At 37.3% G+C, this 23,573-nt stretch overlaps 1 protein-coding gene across 1 annotated transcript in view; it reads left to right on the top strand.

The window, feature by feature from the left end:
- The first annotated feature begins 10,108 nt into the window (after window positions 1-10,108).
- CCDC102B (coiled-coil domain containing 102B) overlaps window positions 10,109-23,573 on the top strand; it is a 797,015-nt gene continuing 783,550 nt past the window's right edge. The window contains exon 1 of the mRNA XM_036736648.1: window positions 10,109-10,178. The gene's annotated coding sequence lies outside the window, so the exon portion shown is untranslated. The remainder of the gene's footprint in view (window positions 10,179-23,573) is intronic.

Here is a 23,573-nt window from a genome sequence, read left to right as displayed (position 1 = left end):
TGTGTATGTTATTCCCTCCTCAAGTCAAATCCAACGAGAGCAAGGTTAACTCATTCCCCCTCACCTGACCCCTTTCCCTTCGAACAGAACTGCTTTTTCTTGCCTCTTTTATGTGAGATATTTTACCCCATTCTATCTCTCCCTCCCTCTCTCAATATATTCCTCTTTCATCCCTTAATTTAATTTTATTTTTTTATATCATCCCTTCACATTCAACTCACCCTGTGCCCTCTGTCTATATATATATATATATATATATATATATATATATATATATATATATATGTATATGTATATATGTATATGTATATTCAAAGTTCTTATGAATTACACACATCATCTTTCCATGTAGGAATGTAAACAAGACAGTTCAACTTTGGTAAGTCCCTTAGGGTGATTTCTCTTTCTTGTTTACCTTTTAATGCTTCTCTTGATTCTCATGTTTGAAAGTCAAATTTTCTATTTGGCTCTGGTCTTTTCACTGAGAAAGCTTGACAGTCCTCTATTTCATTGAAAATCCATATTTTGCCTTGGAGCATTATATTCAGTTTTGCTGGGTCGGTGATTCTTGGTTTTAATCCTAGCTCCATTGACCTCTGGAATATCGTATTCCAAGCCCTTCGATCCCTTAATGTAGAAGCAGCTAGATTTTGTATTATCCTGATTGTGTTTCCACAGTACTTAAATTGTTTCTTTCTGGCTGCTTGTAGTATTTTCTCCTCGACCTGGGAACTCTGGAATTTGGTGATAGTATTCCTAGGACTTTTCTTTTTGGGATCTTTTTCAGGAGGCCATAAGTGGATTCTTTCAATTTCTTTTACCCTCTGCTTCTAGAATATCAGGGCAGTTTTCCTCGATAATTTCTTGAAAGATGATGTCTAGGCTCTTTTTTTTGATCATAGATTTCAGGTAGTCCAATAAGTTTTTAAATTATCTCTCCTGGATCTATTTTCTAGGTCAGTGGTTTTTCCAATGAGATATTTCACAATATCTTCCTTTTTTTTATTCCTTTGGTTCCGTTTTATAATATCTTGGTTTCTCATAAAGCCACTAGCTTCCACTTGCTCTAATCTCATTTTTAAGGTAGTATTTTCTTCAATGATCTTTTGGACTGCCTTTTCCATTTGGCTAATTCTGTTTTTTAATGCTTTCTTCTCCTCATTGTCTTTTTGGAGCTCTCTTGCCAATTGGGTTAGTCTATTTTTTAAGGTGTTGTTTTCTTCAGTATTTTTGTGAGTCTCCTTTAGCAAGTTATTGACTTGTTTTTCATGGTTTTCTTGCATCTCTCTCATTTCTCTTCCCAATTTTTCCTCTACTTCTCTTACTTGCTTTTCCAAATCCTTTTTGAGCTCTTTCATGGCCTGAGACTAATTAATATTTTTCTTTGAGGCTTTTTTTTGTTTTTTATTTTTTTCTCTTTTTTATTTAATATATTTAGTTTTCAGCATTGATTTTCACAAGAGTTTGAATTACAAATTTTCTCCCCATTTCTACCCTTCCCCCAACTCCAAGATGGTATATATTCTGGCTGCCCTGTTCCCCAGTCAGCCCTCCCTTCTGTCACCCTACTCCCCTCCCATCCCCCTTTCCCTTCTTATCTTGTAGGGCAAGATAAATTTCTATGCCCCATTGCCTATGTATGTTATTTTCTAGTTGCATGCAAAAACATTTTTTTTTTTGTTTTTGAACACCTGTTTCTAAAACTTTGAGTTCTAGATTCTCTCACCTCTTCCCTTCCCACCCACCCTCCCTAAGAAGTCTAGCAATTCAACATTGGCCACATGCATATCGTTACGTATAACCCTTCCACAATACTTATGTTGTGAAAGACTAACTATATATTGCTCCTTCCTAACCTGTCCCCCTTTATTGAATTTTCTCCCTTGACACTGTCCCCTTTCGAACGTGCTTGTTTTTGATTACCTCCACCCCCATCTGCCCTCCCTTCTATCATCCCCCCCCCCTTTTTTATCTTCTTCCTCCTTTTTTCCTAGGGGGTAAGATACCCAATTGAGTATGTATGGTATTCCCTCCTCAGGTCAAATCTGATGAGAGCAAGATTCACTCATTCCCCCTCACCTGCCTTCTCTTCTCTCCCTACAGAACTGCTTTTTCTTGCCACTTTTATGTGAGATAATTTACCCCATTCTATCTCTCCCTATCTCCCTCTCTCAATATATTCCTATCTCATCCCTTAATTTGATTTTATTTCTTTTAGATAACTTCCCTTCATCTTCAACTCACCCTGTGCCCACCCTCTCTCTCCATACATATACACACGTACATATATACATACATACACACTCACATATACATATATATATATATACACATACATATATATCCTTTCAGCTACCCTAATACTGAGGCGTCATGAACCATACACATCATCTTTCCATGTAGAAATGTAAACAAAACAGTTCAACTTCAGTAAGTCCCTTGCAATTTCTTTTTCTTGTTCTTTTTCTTGATTACCTTTTCATGCTTCTCTTCATTTTTGTGTTTGAAAGTCAAATTTTCTATTCAGCTCTGGTCTTTTCGCTGAGAAAGCTTGAAAGTCCTCTATTTTATTGAAAATCCATATTTTGCCTTGGAGCATGATACTCAGTTTTGCTGGGTAGGTGATTCTTGGTTTTAATCCTAGCTCCATTGACCTCTGGAATATCGTATTCCAATGCCTTTGATCTCTTAATGTAGAAGCTGCTAGATCTTGGGTTATTCTGATTGTGTTTCCACAATACTCAAATTGTTTCTTTCTGGCTGCTTCCAGTATTTTCTCCTTGACCTGGGAGCTCTGGAATTTGGCGACAATATTCCTAGGAGATTTCTTTTTGGGATCTATTTGAGGAGGCGATCTGTGGATTCTTTCAATTTCTATTTTGCCCTCTGCCTCTAGAATATCCGGGCAGTTCTCCTTGATAATTTCTTGAAAGATGATATCTAGGCTCTTTTTTTGATCATGGCTTTCAGGTAGTCCAATAATTTTTAAATTATCTCTCCTGGATCTATTTTCCAGGTCAGTGGTTTTTCCAATGAGATATTTCACATTGTCTTCCATTTTTTCATTCCTTTGGTTCTGTTTGATAATATCTTGATTTCTCATAAAGTCACCAGCTTCCACTTGCTCTAATCTCATTTTTAAGGTAGTATTTTCTTCAGTGGTCTTTTGGACCTCCTTTTCCATTTGGCTAATTCTGCCTTTCAAGGCATTCTTCTCCTCATTGGCTTTTTGGAGTTCTTTTGCCATTTGAGTTAGTCTATTTTTTAAGGTGTTGTTTCCTTCAGTATATTTTTCAGTATTTTTTTGGGTCTCCTTTAGCAAGTCATTGACTTGTTTTTCATGGTTTTCTCACATCCTTCTCATTTTTCTTCCCAATTTTTCCTCTACTTCTCTAACTTTCTTTTCCAAATCCTTTTTGAGCTCTTCCATGGCCTGGGACCAGTTCATGTTTTTTTGGGAGGCTTTTGTCGTAGGCTCTTTGACTTTGTTGACTTCTTCTGGCTGTATGTTTTGGTCTTCTTTGTCACCAAAGAAAGATTCCAAAGTCTGAGACTGAATCTGGGTGCATTTTCGCTGCCTGGCCATATTCCCAGCCAACTAACTTGACCCTTGAGTTTTTCAGTGCGGTATGACTGCTTGTAGAGTTAAGAGAACTATGTTCCAAGTTTGGGGGGATGTGCCAGCTCTGCCACACCAGCACTCCTCCTTCACGAAGAACCCCCAACCAGGACTGGACTTAGATCTTCAGCAAGCTCTTCACTCCTGCTCTGATCCACCACTTAATTCCTCCCACCAGGTGGGTCTGGGGCCAGAAGCAACTGCAGCTGTAGTTCTGTAGCTGCCCCACCTCTGCTGCCCCGGGGGCATGGCCGAACTGTGAACTCCTTTTTTACTCTGTCCCCAGTAGCTTTTCCCACTAACCTTTTCTGTTGTCCTTGGTGTTTGTGGGTTGAGATGTCTGGTATCTGTTGCAGCTCACTGATTCAGGGCACTAAGGCTTGTTCTGCCTGGCTCCTGGTCTGGTTGGTCCACACCACCCATGCTGGGCTCTGCTCCGCTCTGCTCAGCTCCCAGCTCTGTGCGGGATAGACCTCACCCAGAGACCATCCAGGCTGTCCTGGGCTGGAGCCCTGCTTCCGTCTGCTATTTTGTGGTTTCTGCAGTTCTAGAATTGGTTCAGAGCCATTTTTTATAGGTTTTTGGAGGGACTCGGCGGGAAGCTCAAGCTAATCCCTGCTTTCCAGCACTTTCTTTGAGGATTTTGATGTAGGCTCTTTGACTTTGTTGGCTTCTTCTGGATGTATGTTTTGATCTTCTTTGTCATCAAAAAAAGATTCTAGAGTCTGAGTCTGAGTCTGGCCATGTTCCCAGCCAACTACTTGAACTTTGAGCTTTTTGTCAGGGTATAACTGCTTGTAGAGTAGAGAGCGGTTTGTCCCAAGCTTTAGATCTGTGCTGCTTTTTTCACAGCTATTTCTACTGTACTGTCACTGCAAGCTCTGCCACAGCAGCACTCATCCCCTCCCAAGAACTGCCAACCAGGATTGTGACCCCAAGTAGGGCAAAGTAAGCCTTGTACTGCTGCCCTGGTCTGCTGCTTCGTTCCTCTTACCATGTGAGCCAGGGACTCCAGAAGCTGCTGAAGCTAGAGCTCTGGAAGCAGCTGCAGGAGCTTGCTGCTGCTGCTGCCACTATTGCCACACCACCCCTGCCACCCCCAGGGCTGAGGCCAGACTGCTTTCTAACCTGAACTAGCAGTTTTCCCACTTACCTGCTCAGTTGTCTTTGGCATTTGTGGATTGAGAAGTCTGGTAACTGCCACAGCTCAATGTTTGATGGCCCTAAAGCCTGCTCTGGGATGACTCCCAGTCTGGTCTGTCCTGGCGCAGCCCAGGCTGCACTGGGCTCCACTCCCAGCAGTGTGATATAATAATCATTCCCCAATTGATAAATGGTCAAAGAATATGAACAGGTGCTTTTTAGATGAAGAAATCAAAGCTACGTATAGTCATGTAAAAAGATATTCTAAATAATATTGACTAGAGAAATACAAATTAAAACAACTCTGAGGTACCACCTAACACCTGTCAGATTGGCTAATATGACAGAAAAGAAAAATTATAAATGTTTGAGGTGATATGGGAAAATTAGAACACTAATTCAGTGTTGGTAGAGTTGTGAACTGATCTAACCATTTGGAAGAACAATTTGGAACTATGTGCAAAGGGCTATTAAAGTGCACATTCCCTTTGATCCATCAATACCACGAGTGGATCTGTATCTAAAAGAGATTATTACAAAAAGGAAAAGGACCTATATTTACAAAAATATTGGTGGCAGCTCTTTTTATGGTGGCAAAGAATTGGAAATTATGATACCCATCATTTGGGGAATGGCTGAGTAAGTTGTGGCATACAGTTGTGATAGGACTATTGTAATATAAGAAATGATGAACAGGATCCTTTCAGAAAACCTGGAAAGAGTTGCATGAACTGATGCACAATGAAATGAGCAAAATCAAGAGAACACTGTATGCAGTAACACCAATATTGTGCCAATAGCTATGAGTGATTTAGCTACTCTCAGCAATATAAAGATTCAAGACAATTCTGAAGAACTTATGGAAAATGCTCTCCACCTCCAGAGAAAGAACTGATGGAGTCTGAATGCAGATTGAAGCATACTATATCAAAGCATACTTTATTTGTGTTTTCTTTTTTTTTTGGTCTGTGTTTTCTTTTACAACATGACTAATATGGAAATATGTTTTTCATGACTGGACATGTATAACTCATATCATATTGCTTATTGTCTCAGAGAGTAGAAGGGAGGGTGAAAGAACATTTGGAACTCAAAATTTAAAAAAATATTAAAAATTATTTTTACATGTAATTGGAAAAAATAAAATATTAAACAAATAAAAAAGACTAACAAATCACTAATAACAATAGGAAAGAAAATCAAAGACTTTTAAGAATTAAATTTATAGTTGGCAAACTGGAAAAGATGAAAAAGATGGAGGGTCTTAAAAAAGGCACACTAAAGTAAAGTTGTTAATTGATTTTATCTTTCTGGAAACCATTTGGGAATTATACTAAAAAGTGATTAAAGTGTCCATATATATTTTGGCCCATGTATGCTATGGCACCATGAAGAGCATATACCAGGGAAGTTGAAGTATGAAGAGAGGTCACTTTTATACCAAAAAAAACACAACACCATTTTTTTTAGAAAGAAAGAATTAAAAACAAAGTGGGTGCTCATAGATTGGGCTTGGCACAAATAAACAATAAATGCTTGGAGCATGGGCAGGGGGGCTATCAATGTGCAATGTTTCATATAATGCTAGATATTGTTGATATGTTGGTGGGTTTGGCTAAACTACTTTTTTTTTGCTCTTTTTAAATGTTTATTACAATGTGTGGTTTTACTGGGTAGGGAGAGTGAGTAATATATTCAGAAATAGAGTTGATGTTAAAGACAAAAGTCGTCAGTAGAAATAACATTTTAAAAAATTAGGTGTGAAATGTTTTGTGGGCTTAATGATTATACGATCCATTTTAAATTCATTCCTCATATGCCCACAATTGCAGCTAGTGTTTATGTAGCATTTCACAATTTATAATATATGATTTCCTTACAACAACATCATTGAAAGAAGGTTTTGTAAATATAATTAGCTCCATTTTATAGATCAGAAAACTGTGCCTTAGAATGGATATATGATGTGTTCAAGGATATGGAACAATTTAATGGTGGAGCTGGGATTCAAAATCAGGGCACCTGACTAAGTCTGGTGCTTTTTCCACAGTACAATGGTTTTTCAAAGAGGAATATTAAAAGATAAATAAGACATGGTCTCTGAATTCAAGCATCTAATACTCTGGTAGGGGAGATGACTATATACATGAGGAACAAAGTGCTATGAGAGCATAGAAATGTGAGTATAAGCATGTAGATTTGGTTATTTGGGAAAGCTTATTAGAAGAGAGTCTTGAAAGATAGCAGTGATTTTTAACAGGCAGAAGTGATAGAAAAAGAACATTTTTCAGCTACACTGATAAGAATGTAATATAGGAGCAATAGAAAATAAGCCAGCAATAGAAATCTCCCAGAATTTTCTGTCTTTAAGATGTTAGAATTCATTCAACACAAAAGTGTCTCCTTCATATGTGTTCCTTTTGATAGCAAATTTGAAACATCAAAGATAAAGTTTATCGCACAATTGTTAAATACTTGCAGTATACTTCCATGGTAGATGTTTGTGCTGCCACAATCAAAAGACATTGATATCCTTTCCTCACTCTGATTATACTTCAGGGAATTATCACTTTACAGTGATTTCTCCTTTTCCTATCAGTCACTGTTTTAAGGCAGTTTTTTCCCTACATTTTTTTGGCTCCTCAAAGTTATTTTATTTATGGCCATGCAATAGCATGAATGCTGTTAGACCTCAGTTGTAAAATTCAAGCATTGAACTAGATGGAATTCTTAACCAGAAGTCTGTATACCTAAAAAAAAATTGATAACTATATTGTAAGTAATTGGTTTCCTTTATAATCCTTTCTTTTTTATTTTATATTTTAGGAATCCAAAAGCTTTGCCATATTGCCAAAGAGGTCAGTGATACAAAACAAGCTGAAGAACTCATGGCCTCCCTTAGCTCTAAATCTATGATGCTGGTCAGCACTATTTATGATGGGAGAGAGAGAGAGAGAGAGAGAGAGAGAGAGAGAGAATGATATAGATAGACAGACTTCAGAGTCACATGATTAACAAAATGGAGGAGCAGACATTATCTATGATTCTCATGAACTTTCAAACCTCTCAAAAATAGAAATTATGAGTAAGAGAGGACACCAAGAAGTAAGATGAGGTAAAAATTCAGTGAATCAAATCTAAGAAGTGCTGGTTGCTAACAAATGTTCAGTTAGCATACTCCCTCCACCCACTGTCTAGTAGCAGGGTTGTACAAGCCAACCAATAAGCTTGAAGCAGAGCTCAATTATATATCCCCCCCACTTCATGTTCTTTCGGTGTTTTAGAGTCCCCAGTTGCAGAATGTTACTCAGGCTGTGCTACCATGTGGCAGTGCCCTTTGCTATAACATAGCTTGGTCAGTGAATGGTCAAACAGAGGGAATGTAGCAAGATGTATAGCTGTGTGGTATTTCACCAAGCCTGAGAGAAAGATCTAAGCATTCACCTAGATCCAGTTCTGTCCCCCTAGAAATCAGTTAGGGCCTAGACTGAAAGAAGAGAGTGAGACACTTTGAGATCATGAGGGTCAGAGAGCCATACTTCAGGGAAACTGCCATCAAACTGGAGGGAGTCAGAATGTGAGCCATAGGGGAAAATAAGGAGGCAAAAAGACTTAAATTACTGAACATTTCTGGAGGAGAAAACTCAGTTAAAAACCTTGAGCATAAGCAGATAAACCAACAGGGAAGATATTAATAGAAGAAAATAACATGGCCTTCAGATCATGTAAAAGAGTTCAAGTATCTAGAATAAATACTGCAAGACGAAGGAAAATCAGTCATCACCTGATGAAGTAGGCCATCCTATGGGTTCCCAAGATGGAAAGGAACCACAAATAAGATAATCATGAATGGTTTAAAAGAGAAATAAAAATTGTAAAAGAAGAATTTGTGTCCTATACAGCAGAAATAATTAACAGAACAGAAAACTTGAATTCACAGTGGCGAATATCATCAAAAAAATAAGGGAGCATAATTGATTGGGAATGTAACTACATAGAAAAGAAGGACAATCTAGAAGAAAAGCAAAAAGCAGCAACATTAAAGTAATTTTATCGTTTAAATTAAAATAAAGTATGATCTCCATATAAGCAAAACATAGGGTGCATAGAAACAACTAAAGATTTATAGGTCTCCCAGAAGAACACATGTCAAAAAACCTGTTTGGCTGCTAGAGAAAAGCGGAAGGGAAGGATGATAAGGACTTGAAAAGAAAAACGGATTTTTCTTTTTGGTCTTGGAGCAATTATGGGTTGTCTTGTTTGTTGCTGAGTCTGTGATACTCACATACAGTAGTGTCTAATTCTGGCTTTCCAAACAGTGGGAATCTTGTGGCTATTCTCTTTCTCAGCTTTTCATATTACTAGGAGAGTGTTATTAGTAGCCTATGGGGTATAGCTCTGATTTGAATTATTGTACTATGCTCTATTGCCACCAGAGGATGTAGATAACTATAGCATTGTTTAATAACAGAGATTAATCTCCTAAACCAAAGGGAGAGAAAATACAAATGATTGAAGGAAATTTCTTCTTTCCTGTTATATGATGTTTTTGTCATTTAGTTTTCTTCTGGATAATTTGAAAGGTTAGAGTTAACCTTTGAAATACTGGTTTGTTTGTTTTTTTTTTTACTTGCATTCCTAAAGGGATAAAATATCACCATTCCCTCAGTGGATCTTGACAGCTGAGCCATGTCAATGGAAAGTCATTCAGATAAAGGAATCAGGGCCAAAATCCTCTCATTGGGGGGTCCTTGACTTGGAAACTCAGAATTCTTGTCAGTCTGACTGAGATCAAGTGTTCTGACACAAATCTTGAACTGTGATTTATTTAACAAGATATTTCTTTAAACTTAGATAGTGTCTTTTACGAAATGAATCACAGTGATATATTGAATACCTGCAGATATTTTTCTGTTGCTAATTATTATGACCCATAACATAGAATGTTTATCCCTTGCTTTTGCAGGTTTGTTCATTAATAGTTTTTCTTTTATTTTGACATGTTTAGTACATTTAAAAAAGTGACTGGCTGAAGATAATGACATGAAAATAAAGTAGAAAACGTGCTAATGAGAAACTGTGTTTAGATTTCCTGATATATTCATAGCATATAGTTTCAAAAGGTTGTGAAGGAAAGCTTAGGAAACTCATGTTTAGTTTGGGGACAGTAGAAAAAGATTTTATTTTGGTTAGCTAAGTTGAAATCCAAAGAGTGTGTTGTGGTATTGGCTTTGATAAAGCTTCACAACCAATAGGAATCCTTTTTGAGTTAGTGTGGAGTGGCCTTAATGCTGGATATAATCCTGTTGGCCAAGACCCCAGAGCTGTACAGATGAGGAAAGGATGCAGGAAATTCAGTTGTTTACACATGTGTCTGTAACACTGAGAAGCAAGAGCAGCCCAGCAAGCCCAGAGGGTAAGAGTGTTTAATAACCTTGTGGTTTTTCTATTTAATTTTTATACTTTCCTGCTGGGGTAGAGCATGAGTTGTTCTCCGAGCAAGAGAAAAAGTAGTTGGTTATAAGACACAGAGCAAGACTACTGTGGGTCTGTCTGTGAAACAGAAGAAACAGACGTATTTGGATTTTCTTGCTAAGTTGGATATATTTTTCCCTTCTTTTTTCATTTTTCAACTATTGGTGTTATTTATCTTGACACTATATATATTTCCTGTGTTTAAAATATTTGTATAGTTATCATAACCAGGTAAGGTTTTATCATGCAAATATAGATAGTAACTGTAGATACTGTTTTACAAACTTTGGTAGTAAAAGATGAATATGAATTATCAGAAATGTTGGCTATATTTTATGCTTTAAGAACAAAAAAGGTAACATCACTTTTGAACAGTGTATTCTCTTATAAAAACTATAAATTTGTGCTTCATACATTTAACGTCCTTTGGAAATGGCTGGTGCTTTTGTTGAATTCCTGTGATTATTAACAGGAAGTTGTGTGATCAGAAGAGATGTGTCACATTTCAGAGCTACCAAAGTGACCTGAATTTCCTTATGTAAAATACAGGATTCCATTGTGGAAGAGAGAGGGACAGAGAATAAAGGTCAATACATAGACAAACTAAGGAAATGGAAAATATAACTACACAGAGAGGCAATGCTATGTCCAAACAAACAAAAAACTCTTTCTTTGACAACTAGATTTACTTTATCTGTTAATTTAAGAACAGATCACAATTTTGATTACCTGTGAATGTAAAATAGGTCTGTCAAACAGAAAGAAAATTCTTAAAATCATGATTAGCTATTGGATAAATGTAAGTAACAGATGGCTTTCAAAAACTTAATCCTTCTATTTTATCTCTGTAGCCATTGTCACACCAACTCTAATTTTTTCACCTCTCTAAATCAGCTTACATTTTAAAAATTTTATATTCTTTCTTTGGGCAGGGTATTGCAATTTGAAGTTTAAATCTTGATGAACATATCAGAATTCAAAGGATTAGATCAAAGGAATGTTGATGTCAGGATAGCTGCTTTAGAACATAGTAGGAGAGAGTCTTTTTGACATAAGTAAATCAACCTACTTTTATTGTCAACAGGAGATCTCAACACTGCTTGAAAAAAAAATTCTCATATTATTATTCTTCCCTATATATTTTCAATGGGAACATTAAATTTAAGAGAATATTCTGAGAAGATTGTAATATAGCACCAGTGCAGTTGTCCCATATGCCTTTATACTGTTAATTAGAAAATAAAAAATATTTATTTTGAGGAAGATCATGGGAAGAAAATCTATCGCTCACTTAAAATGATTTATTTCCAAAAATCTCTAGAGATTGTCCTGCTATGTAATAGCAGACCATTTCATTGATTATTTTTACTCTCTCTGTAAATATTGGCTGGATTCAGTAATTATCTGATCATTGAGGCATTGAGATGAGGATGTTATTCAAATATTCTTTATGGTATTTATTTGTTGTTTTTAGAGCCCCAAAGAACAATAATGGCATTTCCCACAATTATGCAATACAAGCATAGATCTACTCTTAATACAAGAGCATGGGATTTCCATGTAGATGTCACTATGTCAGTTGAATTGCACATTTAATTTTTCACTAGTTTCCAAAGTAGGACAAAGACAGATATGGGTTTGTATCCTGGTTCCACTGGGGACAAACTGTATCTTCTGTTGCTCATTTAATTTCTTTTAAACAGGAATGATTTTATTTTTCAGATTCACATCAGTTGCCTCTGTAAGCTTTCATAGTCTTTTCTCCCTTTCAATTCCTTAAAAAAGTTTTTTTTTTGTTATTCTGAACTCAACAAATGTGCACACTTCCTATATAAAGAACAGTAAAAGCAACTATATATGAAATTGAAATACATAATCATATTATATATAACTTTTTAAAAGTACTCAATTCAGTGCATTAGTTCCAAAGCTGTTTTGATTGTCTGCATGCCTTAAGAACTTTCTTCTGATCTCCTTTGTGCCTTTTCTTTAAGGCTTCATTGATGTCCTTTCTTTTCTTTGTGGGAATGGGGTGTGGGTCAGGATAGGAAAGGAGATGTCCAAATTCTTCTCCACCTCACAAAAAGCAAACTCTCCCTTTTACAAGTTAGTATGGTTAAGTAAAACAAATCTACCCAGTGGTCAGGGCTGAAAATTTTTGTTACATTCTTATACCTCTAGTCTATAACCTCTCCTTCAAGAACTGGGAGGCATACTTCAACACTGGTCTTCTGGAGTTGTGGTTGGACATGACATCAATCAGGATTCTTATGTCTTTCAAAGTTATCTTCCTGCCCCTCCCCTGCCCACTGCCAGTATATTAGTCCCTTTGTATAAATTATTTTCTTTGTTCTGTTCACTTTACTGTATTTGGAGAGGTATATCTTCCCAGATTTTTTCTGAATCCATCCTTCTCATTATTTCCTATAGTCCAAGGATACTCCATTAATCCAGACACCATTATTTGTATGGCCATTCACCATTTAATGGGCATATAATTTATTTTCAGTTCTTTGATACAACAAAAAGGGCTACTGTAAGTATTTTTTATATATGGGTCTTGCAGCATGGTACAGTGGCTCCAAGTCAAAGGATCTACATTCAAATCTAGCTGCTAGTATTTCCTTAGGCAAATCATTATACTTCTCTGGGCGTTAGTTCCTTCATTTGTAAAATGAGGGAGTTGGACTAGATGGCCTCTGAGTTTGCTTTCATATCTTGCTCTTTGGTCCCTCTTTCTTTTAGCTCTTTGGGATATATGCCTAGTAGTGAAATCACTGAGTCAGAGGTATACATAATTTATTGGCTTTTGGGGTATAATTCCAAATTCTTTTCTAAAATGGTAGGTCAATAAACTACCAATAGTACATTACTATGCTTGTTCTCCCATATCCTCCCTAATAATTTTCATTTTTCTTTTTTTATCATTGTAGTCAATGAGGTTGAAACTCAGAGTTGTTTTTACTTACTGTTTGTGATTTGAGGCATTTTTCCATATAGTTGTTGACAGATTTTTTTTCTTCTTTTAAGCACTTACTGTCCATTAGCTTTGGCCATTTCTCTATTGGGGATTGATTCTTGTTTCTTGGTTATCAGAATTTTATCAGTGGAACATGCTGAAAAAAAAGAAAGAAATTTCCCATTTAGCCATTTTCCTTCTCATATTAGCTGCGGTAATTTGATTTATGTACTTTCTTTTCAACTACAGCTCTTAAAATCCCTAACTTGCTTCCTAAATTAGTGCCAAAGACAAAGGGAGTACATTTCTAGGAATGTGGAATAGGTATGAACATATGAATTGAGAGAGATGGCTTGGCAAAATAAAAAGGTAGTCTATTAGCTTGTCTATACTGAAATATGTAGTATATGAATATGATGTAATTTGAATAATGTAAGCTAGAGCAACATTATAATGGACTAATGAGTTTCTTTCTTTTTTTAATGGTTTTTTATGTATTAATGATTTTATTTAATATTTTAGTTTTCAACATTGATTTCCACAAGATTTTGAGTTACAAATTTTCTCCCCATTTCTACCCTCCTCCCTATTTCCAAGATGGCATATATTCTGATTGCCTCATTCCCCAGTAAGCCCTCCCCTCTTTCACCCCACTCCCCCCCACCCCCATCCCCTTTCCCCTTACTTTCTTGTAGGGCAAGATAGATTTTTTGCCCCATTCCCTATATATCTCGTTTCCCAGCTGCATACAAAAAACAACTTTTTTAAAAAAAAATTTTAAGCATCTGCTTTTGAAACTGAGTTCCAAATTCTCTCCCCTCTTTCTTTCCCACCCACCCTCCCTAGGAAGGCAAGCAATTCAACACAGATCACCCATGTGTCATTATGTAAAACACTTCCACAATGCTTATGTTGTGAAAGGTTTACTGTATTTTCTTCCATCCTATCCAGTCCCCTTTTATTCAACTTTATCCCTTGACCCTGTCCCTTTTCAACGGTGTTTGCTTTTGATTACCTCCTCCCCCTATCTACCCTCCCTTCTATCATCCCTTCTTTTTTATCCCCTTCCCCTTACTTTCCTGTGGAGTAAGATACTCAATTGAGTGTGTATGTTATTCCCTCCTAAAGTTGAATCTGATGAGAGTAACATTCACTCACTCCCCCTCACCTGCCCCCACTTCCCTTCCTATAGGACTGATTTTTCTTGCCACTTTTATGTGAGATAATTCACCCCATTCTATCTCTCCCTTTCTCCCTCTCTCAATATATTCCTCACTCACCCCTTAAATTTATTTCATTTTTTTAGATATAATCCCTCCATATTCAACCCATCCTGTGCCCTCTGTCTATAGTCCCTTCAACTCCCCTAATACTGAGAAAGGTCTTATGAATTACACACATCATCTTTCCATGTAGGAATGTGAACATAACAGTTCAACTTTAGTAAGTCCCTTATGATTTCTCTTTCTTATTTACCTTTTCATGCTTCTCTTGATTCTTGTATTTGAAAGTCAGATTTTCTATTCAGCTCTGGTCTTTTCATTGAGAAAGCTTGAAAGTCCTTTACTTTATTGAAAATCCATACTTTGCCTTGGAGCATTACACTCAGTTTTGCTGGGTAGGTGATTCTCAGTTTTAATCCTAGCTCCTTTGACCTGGGGAATATCATATTCCAAGCCCTTTGATCCCTTAATGTAGAAGCTGCTAGATCTTGGGTTATTCTGATTGTGTTTCCACAATACTCAAATTGTTTCTTTCTGGCTGCTTGAAGTACCCTCTCCTTGACCTGGAAACTCTGGAATTTGGCAATAATATTCCTAGGAGCTTTCTTTTTGGGATCTTTTCCAAGAGGGATCAAGAGGCGATCTGTGGATTCTTTCAATTTCTATTTTGCCCTCTGCCTCTAGAATATCGGGGCAGCTCTCCCTGATAATTTCTTGAAAGATGATGTCTAGGCTCTTTTTTTGATCATGGCTTTCAGGTAGTCCAATAATTTTAAAATTGTCTCTCCTGGATCTATTTTCCAGGTCAGTGGTTTTCCAAAGAAATATTTCACATTGTCTTCCATTTTTTCATTCCTTTGGTTCTGTTTTACAATATCTTGGTTTCTCATAAAGTCACTAGTTTCCATTTGCTCCAATCTGATTTTTAAGGTGGTATTTTCTTCAGTGGTCTTTTGGACCTCCTTTTCCATTGGCCAATTCTGCCTTTCAAGGTATTCTTCTTCTCATTGGCTTTTTGGAGCTCTTTTGACATTTGGGTTGGTCTATTCTTTAAGGTGTTATTTTCTTCAGTATTTTTTGGCTCTCCTTTAGCAAGTCATTGACTTGTTTTTCATGGTTTCCTCGCATCACCCTCATTTCTCTTCCCAATTTTTCCTCTACTTCTCTTACTTGCTTTTCCAAATTCTTTTTGAGCTCTTCCATGGCCTGAGCCCAATTCATACTTTTCTTGGAGGCTTTTGATGTAGGCTCTTTGACTTTGTTGCCTTCTTCTGGCTGTATGTTTTGGTCTTCTTTGTCACCAAAAAAGGAATCTTGAGTTTGAGTTTGTATCTGAGTTGGAGTCTGAGTTCATTTTTGCTGCCTGTTCATGTTCCCAGCCAACTACTTGACCCTTAAGCTTTTTGTCAGGATATGACTGCTTGTAGAGTAGAGAATACTTTGTCCCAAGCTTTAGGGTCCAAGCACTGCTGTTTTCAGAGCTACTTCTGCTCCACCGTCACCCCAGGCTCTGTCACAGCAGCGCTCCTCCTCCCCCCAAAACCACCAACCAGTACCACAATACAGATCCAAGCAGGCATAGCAAGAGAATCTGCCTTTATGTCCACAAGGTGCTCCTTGTACTCCCGCTCTGATCCACTCCTAGATTCCTCCAACCTCATGAGCCAGGGACTCAGGAAAGCAGCTGATGCTGTGCTCTGGAAGCAGTCTCAGGAGTTTCCTGCTGCTGCTACCACTGCCACTGCTATACCACTTCCTCTACCCCCAGAGCTGGTGGCCAGACCACTTTGAACTCAATCCTGCAGTTTCCCCCTAACCTACTCTTTGGCATTTGTGGGTTGAGAAGTCTGGTAGCTGCCACAGGTCACTGTTTCATGGCCCCAAACCCTGTTCTGGCTGGCTGACTCAGGGTCTGGTCTGTCCCAGCATGGCCCACTCTGGGCTGCCCTCTGATCTCAGCACTGTGCAATAGACTCTTCCCAGTGACTATCCAGGCTCTCCTGGTCTGGAGACTTGTTTCCCTCTGCTATTTCATGGGTTCTGCAGCTTTAGAATTTGTTCAGAGCCATTTTTACAGGCGTTTGGAGGGATTTGGTGGGGAGGTTAAGCAAGTCCCTGCTTTCCAGCTGCCATCTTGGCTTCGCCCCTCCCCCACAATGGGCTAATGAGTTTCTATTTTAGTCAAGGGGAATAAGCAGCTCTTGAAGGTTTTTGAGCAGGAGAGTGATATGGTCATATCTATATCTTAGGATAATTACTTTTGCAGAAGATATTTGGAAAGGGAGAGACCAGAGACAGAAAGATTAATTAGAAGGCCATTAAAATAGCCAAGGGCAATGGTGATAAGGGTTTAAACTAGGGGATTGATGTAAAAATTGCTCTGGAAATAGAATGGAGAGTATATATACATATCAGTTGTTATGAAGATGAGGAATATAATAAAGACTTTCCTTATAAGCATATATGTAATATGTTATAAAATACACATGTATTTGGAATCAAGCATTCATAGAAATCATGTTTTGGAAGAGACCTTAAATTCAGTCTATTCTAATATTCTCATTTTGTGAAAGGAAGCATGGAGTAGTGGAGAGAATGCTAGACTTGTGGTCATGAAACATTACTTTGAAATCTGCTCTGCCACTTATGAACTGGACAATCACATCAAGTCAGTTAGCTGTTACAACCTGTGTGACTTTTCCCAAGTCATTCTATGTCATTAGCCTCAGTTTCCTCATTTACTAAATGATCATCTATTAAAAAGACCTCTAAGTAACTTTAAGTTCTAAATCTAGGATCTTATAAGCCTCCCTGAGCCTGTTTTCTTATTCGTAAAATATAGAAAATGATATTTACAATAGCTATTCCTTAGGTGCTTTGCAATCCTTAAAGCATTCTCTAAATATGTTATTTTTTTTTTTAGATTAGGAAATTAAAGCTTTCAGAAACTAAGCAATTTTCCCAAGGTCAACTCTATTTAGTAATACTGCTTTATTTCAAAGCAGGAAGAGTATATGAAAATCGTTCTTGAAAACAGTTTAATAAAGAGAATACATTGCATCCAAAGGAAAAAAAAAAAGGAAGGAACCTTAGAGATAATCTAGTTTTGTACTGTGTTCTGTAGAACTCAGAACACATATGCATACTATTTTACTTGTTCTTACAGCATGTGAGTGAGTACTCTGGGGTAGACAGAAATGGAAATGGTTGTCACTTTCTTCTTTCTTGTTGATTCTTCACAGAATCTATTCCTATCACAAGTATTGTGCAGGGGATGCTTTAGAGGAGGGATCTTAATCCTCTTTGTGTGTGTCATGGATCCCTTTGGTTATGGACTCCTCAGAATAAAGTTACTCCCTGCACAAAATAAAATTATATCTGATCAGAAAGGAAATAAATAACATTGAAATACCATTATCAAAATCTTGAAAAACAGTTCATGGACCCTAGAGTGTCTTGATGTCTGCCTCAGAAAGACTAACTGATGAATTAAATTCCTAAAACAAAGGATAATAACTTTAGTTTGATCCAAATTAAAATTAAAATAATCCAAGGGCAGGCAATAGTTTAAACTGCTCTCAGTTATTTATACTTTTGTGTGAATGAAAGATCTGGGGGCAGTTTTTGTTATTGTAACTTGAGTGCCTCTGGGATAATGGAGAAATACATGATAATACTTGAAATTCCATGGTTATAAACAGACTCTCTGGGAATGCGACTGAAAGGATGAGCACTGGGTTTGGGGGAGGAGGTAGTCACCGAGCCAGGGTGACTCAAGCGTAGATTTGGTTTGAATTTTATGAGAAGACAAGCATGGTAGTAATAGCAAATGGTGTCTGGAGAGAAAAAAGTTCCTGTAGGTGTTTTGGGATGCCTGTTCAGAGACTAGAGCCTGGCCTTTGCAGGCTTGGCTTCTGTGGCCCAGCTTACTAAAGAACAAAACCAAGCAACTGACAACAACAACCAAAACTTCTTATGGGTGTAGATGAAAGGAACTGGCTGACCTGTTGTCATTTCCATATATCATTGCTATCTTAGAAAACCTAGTGAAAGTTTAACTTTCCCCTCTCCTCTGTACTCCCTTTCTCCATCCCCCTCCACCATGGGGGGGAAAAACATTATTTTTTTTTTATTTCTTTAAGGTGTTTCTAATTCCTGATTTTTTAAAATTTAAAACTGTGATCATTCCTAACTGTTTTTTGATGAATGTCAGCTATTAGCTATGTATAGAAGATGTACAATAGAGGAAGATAGTGAATGACTGGCAGTAGAGAGAACTGAACAGTACAGGGGTTTGAATTTTGGTCTAAAATAGCTATGTGGGAATTAGGCAACATAGTGAATAGAGCACTGGGCCTGGCGATCTGACTTCAAATCCAGCCTCAGATACTTACTAGGTCTGTGATCCTGGATAAGTCACTTAATCCTATTTGCCTCAGTTCCTTATCTGTAAAACGGGGGCAAATGGAGAACGAAATGGCAAAACAGGCCAGTATCTTTTCCAGGAAATTCCCATAGCCTTCTGTCAGAGATGCAGAGTCAGACATGACTGAAAAACAAGGAGAGCTAGAATTCCTTTTATCCTATCTTAATGGCTCTGAGAAGTGATCTTGAGAGAATTGAATGTCCTTGGTTTTTATTAATAACACTTGTAAACTCTCAAATAACAGAGGTTAATCACCCCATCAACCTTGAATTGTTGAGTCATATGTAAATAGATTTTGGCAAGCATATCTCAAATGCAAGGACACCTGGGCAAGTTCACTGACTGCCCACTGGTTTCATTTGTCTTCAAAACTTGGGATCTCTTGTGAGGGGAAAAGTAGAGATTGAATAAAGGAGAATACCTCCCCAGAGGCCAGGTAAGGGAGGAACTGGAGAAGATTGAATTAAACCACATTCCAAAGGTGGGGGTTTCAAGGAAGTTCTTTTGTCTTTTGTTTTCATCTTCTACTAATGCCATCTGCTGGTTAAAATATGTTGGGTAGAAGAGGAAAGAAGAGGAGGAGGAATAGAAGGAGAAAATGACACAGACAGATAGAGAGAGAAAGAGAGAGAGAGCACATAATGACATTAAGTCATTAAGTTCTTGAAAGGGGAGAACAGGCACCTATCTTGGTGCAATATAAATACTGTAGAACTAAGGAGGGTGGTGACTCAGAATACAAACTTACCTTGCTCCATAATTTTGCCTAGGATACCCCTGCTATTTTCTATTTTAAGTTACTCCAATGATTTTATTTTTAGTGCTGATATTTCCTAGGAACTGCTGACACAGATTATTTTTAACTAAAATGTCAGTGATTTGTGTTCTGTATTCATATAAACATAAAAAATACAGATGCTAGAGTACCAAACATTTCGAATTTTTTATTTTTGCTATTGCAGCTGAAGACAGAGATTTTCATGTCAGCTTTAAAAAAAGACATTGACTTGTGAAATATGCAACATTATATCTCCTATGTTGAGTCTGCTTTTAATTTGTAGAAGAAATTCTCTCAAGAAGTCAAAGTGAGGACTTCCATTTTTTTGACAGCCTAGCATGTGTTTCTAAGATGCTGTAATGATTTAAATATATTACACTAATTGGAATGGTAATATCTTATTAAAGATTCTAGATCTAGATTCTAAAGGGTTATACGGAAGCAGTTTTGAAGAAACTATAGTCATTAATTTCATGTTGTAGTGGAAAGAACACTGAATTTAGAGTCTGTGGATTTGGGTTTGAATTCTGCCTCTGCTATGTATGTGGGTAGTTTGTGTAAGCCATTTAATATCTTGATATTTCAATTTCCTCATCAGTACGATAGGGGACAGGGTAGGTATTACTCTAGGTGGTCTCTAAGACCCATTCTGGCTTTAAATATATGATTTTATCATCATTTAGTGTGACATTCATGTGAAGATAAAAGATTCATTTATGAAGGAAGGGTAGATGTTGACTGAGTCAATGTGTTTATTAACAGCATACTACCCTGTGCAAAGGTCTGTATTGTAATGGAGTTTTTGATTTAGCTGGGGATGAAGAGGTTACTGTAAAAATGATGATTGTAGGGAACCATATGTTTCTAGGGGTGCTCGAGACCCCAAAATACCTACACGCCGGGTCCTGCCGAAAGAATTCGACTCAAGCCTTCTCAGCCAGGGGAAAAGACAAAGTTTATTAGGGATTCACCATAATGGGCTGTCTTAAGAAATCCCACCCTTTGTGACACCTGCTTCCACAAGCGGGCCAGATTCAACCTACTGAATTAGATTGAATCTGAGCACCTCATGGAGGCAAGATGGAGATTATATACACAAAGATTGTAGGAGGGATTGAGGGGTGGTCTGGGGTGACTAGAGGAGGAGTTTAGGGAGGGTTTTGAGGGGAAGTCTAAGGAGGATAAGGTGGGGTCAGAGTCCAGGAACCTAGAGAATGGAATTAAGGATGGGAAGTAGCTGAAGGCATGGATACTGATATATCAAGGGTGGGGAAGTAGCTGGATAATAAAGGGCAAGGCTAGGGAGAGATTTGGGCCTAATGATAATGTGAGGCTTGTGGCCTTAGGGGAAGGCCAGATCTAGTTGGAAGATTCAAGGACAGTTCAAGGGGGCTCCCAGAGACTGTATTCCAGATTCAAAGGGGTTCCCAGAGACTGTGCCCTCATCAGGGAGACAAGATATAGATCCATAAACACAATTAATATGTACCTTGATCCTTCAAGTATCCAATGTGAGTGCTTCCTTCACTCACACAGATCATAATTCCTTTACAATTCAGTAGTTCGAGATTTACAATATATGAAAAAATTTTCACTTTGCTGGCAAATAGGTGATAAAGCTCTCCAAACTAATACAACCTAGTCCTCAGACAATAGGCATACTGTGTATTATAGGCTAATTCATTAAAGTTTTTCCTTCTTGACAGAACATGGGCTACCCTTTTTGAACCCTGGATCACCTCCACACCAGGATAAGGTATTAGCGATATATCTTAAGGGAAGAACTACAGCATGTCAGTAAATAAATGACAAATCTATGGCATAGACAATCATAATAATAATGATACATGCATACATTCATACATACACACATATAGTGTTTTCTTCACAATAACCTTTTAAGTAGATGGTACATATGTTATATATCATTGTTATTATCTTTTCATAGAAGAGGAATGTAAGGTTAAGGAAAATTAACTCCTCTTATGTTCACATAAGGACAGTTAGGTGGGCATAGTGGGCCTGAAGTCAGGAAGACTCATCTTCCTGAGTTCAAATCTGGCCTCAGACTCTTACTAGCTATGTGACCCTGGGCAAGTCACTGAACCCTGTTTGCCTCAGTTTCCTCATTTGTAAAATGAGCTGGAGAAGGAAATAGCAAACCTCATTATTATCTTTGCAAAAAAAATCCCAAATGGGGTCCTGAAGAGTCAGACATGACTGAAACGATTGAACAAAAAAAAATTCACGTAACTGCAAAGTGGCAAAACTAGTACTTGAGCTCAGATCTTCTGATTCCCAGTCCAGTGTCCACCCAATGAATATTATAAATATTATAGGAGTTCAAAAGAGGAAGAAATGAATGGAGAATCTTTTCTTTTAATACTTCATATGTCATTTAAAATGTTATTTAATAATTTTTCAAAAAAATTCTGAGCTTAACCACCACAATTGAACATTTCATCTTGCTAGGTGTCACGGTAAATAGAGTGTGGGGCTTGGATTCAGAAAAAAACCTTTGTTCAAATCAGACCTCAGACACTTAACTAGAATTTTAACTCTGGGCTAGTCTGCAAAATGGGGATAATAATAGCACATACCTCACAGAGTTGTTCTGACAATCGAATGAGAAAATATTTATGAAATTCTTAGTACAATGCCTGGCACATAGTAGGATTTGTATACATGTTGGTTATTATTAATAAATTCAACAGGATGAGGTATCAGAAATGAGTCTTAAGAACTACAATATTTCAGTAAAAAATGACAAGTCTATGGCATAGACAATAATAATTATACATACATACACCCATACATATACACATATGGTAATAACTTTCAAAACTCTCTTGCTTATATTTCCTTTTGGACTTTCTTCTGTTCAGTGCATTTTAAGAAATGCCTCAACGACTATCTTTTTTTTTCTTTTTTGCAACAGAATTGCTAACTCTTCTTCCCTCCCAAATCTATCTTCCTAGCAATGAAAAAAAAGACAGACAATCCTTGTAATAAATAAACAGTCCAAAGCAGTAAAAAGATACACATTTACTTTGTCCAAAAATCACATGTTTAATTCTGCACTTTCTGTCTATCAGCCTTCTGGCAGGAGGTGGGTAGCATTCTTCATCAAAAACCCTCTGGAGTCAGAGTTGGTTATTGAATTGATCGGAGTTTTAAATCTTTCAAAGATGTTTTTCTTTATAATGTTGCTATGGCATAAATTGTGTGGTTGGTCTTGCTTACTTCACTCTGCTTCAGTTCATACAAGTCTTCAGATTCCTATGAAACCATTCTTTTCATTATTTCTTACTGCCATAACAAATGACTTCCGAGAAGTCTAAGGGATACAGGAGGCTAGAGGTTAGTCATACTTTATCTTTTGTCTAGAAGGACATCAAGGTAGACCTAGTTCATGTGTCAGGACTTCCCTGAGGATTAATGTCTGTTCCCAGAGATGACTGCCCCTATGACAGGATAAATGTGAAATAAGTGTATCTCAGAACCAGACCAGACTTACTGGTATTGAAATTGCACCAATTCTGTTCACAGTTGGCTGTTAGACCTAGACTTCTTTGTCTGGCCCCAAACTAGGCAGTTTTTATTGAATTGTTTCTCTACACCAGAGGGCAAAAATGAAGCACCAGATGCTGAAAATATTTATTATAGTTGGTAACAGGAAGGTAACTTTCTAAAAGAAGATTGATTTCAATAGCATACCAATCATCTGCCAGTAGAGCACTTTACTTTATATGGGAACCAGTAAACATCCAAGAAACACCTTCTCTTTTTACTCTCTACTCTCATTTTCTAGAGATGCTATCCTATCTACCAATGCATTTTTTACAATGGCATCAAGCTGGTTATAACAGTATAGTGACAAATAAGCATTTTGGCAGGGGATCACTGTCATGCATTAATTCAACTCGACAGATACAATTCCAAAAAAAAAA

This window comes from Trichosurus vulpecula, chromosome 1, assembly GCF_011100635.1.
Source record: "Trichosurus vulpecula isolate mTriVul1 chromosome 1, mTriVul1.pri, whole genome shotgun sequence".
Taxonomy (NCBI): Eukaryota; Metazoa; Chordata; class Mammalia; order Diprotodontia; family Phalangeridae; genus Trichosurus; species Trichosurus vulpecula.
This window is presented reverse-complemented; position numbering and strand designations above follow the sequence as displayed.